Source organism: Apostichopus japonicus, chromosome 17 (genome assembly GCF_037975245.1).
Source record: "Apostichopus japonicus isolate 1M-3 chromosome 17, ASM3797524v1, whole genome shotgun sequence".
NCBI lineage: Eukaryota > Metazoa > Echinodermata > Holothuroidea > Aspidochirotida > Stichopodidae > Apostichopus > Apostichopus japonicus.
Window position 1 is genome coordinate 24,524,313 of NC_092577.1, and position 987 is coordinate 24,525,299.

Here is a 987-nt window from a genome sequence, read left to right on the forward strand (position 1 = left end):
TTTTTTAACACTTCAACCGCATCTGAGGGGGGGGGGGGGCAACTTGGGGGCACGATTTTTTAACGACCCAGTCCATCCCTTGGCGACGCCACTGTTGGGTACTTAATGGTAACGGCTTTCTTACTATCATAGAAGGCAACCCCATTCTGACCCCATCTATGAAATACTTTTTAAGAAAAAGTCACCCAGGAAAGAACCTGGGCACGAAAACCAAACTACCAAACGACTGATCCGCTCTCAGCCCCAGTCCCCTTGCATCGGGACTGTGACTGTGTGATCATCGTCAGGTGTGTATCACCATTCCCGAAGGGAACAGATACTACACATGATCTTAGCCAAAAGGCCGAGAAGCGATGAAATAGATGCCTATGATATACCGACCATGAGAGATATTTACATAAAGGTATATTGTCGTTTTAGTCAGGTGGCTTAGCAACAATTTTCAGGGTTAACGTTACATGCCGGACAAAAGTACCAAATTTGGCATGGAGTTTCTTTTCGACCTATCTATTGATTTTATCCGTGGAACCCACTTGATCGGCTCCGATTTTTCAAGATGGCGGCCAAAATCCAAGATGGCCGCCAGAAAAAAAAGGAAATGTCATATATCTGGCTGTAAAAATCAGAAATGAACAAATTATGGGTCAATTCAGGTGTTTCCGGGGTCACTGAAACAGATGATGGTCATGGCATGTTGCTTGGGCCACCCACTTCCAAGATGGCAGCCAGAATCCAAGATGGCCGCCTGGAAAAAAAAATATATTCATTCCCCAGACCCCTGTGCCCTTTACTGGACCATCAAACCGTCCGTCCTCAAACGTAAATGAAACCGGGCTAGCACCCTGACTATATGTCATGGCTGGTATTCTAATTGTGTCACTTAGGACTTATTGTGGAACTTTGAGGTGTGATTGACCGTGGATAGACACTGTCGCAAAGCCCGTTATTACATGGGAGTTACGAGTGTCATGTAAGACTGATTATATT

General features: G+C 45.2%; 1 pseudogene; it reads right to left on the reverse strand.

Moving 5' to 3' along the window:
• Positions 1 to 282: 282 nt before the first annotated feature.
• LOC139957827 (U2 spliceosomal RNA) lies at positions 283 to 355 on the reverse strand (annotated as a pseudogene).
• Positions 356 to 987: the final 632 nt, after the last annotated feature.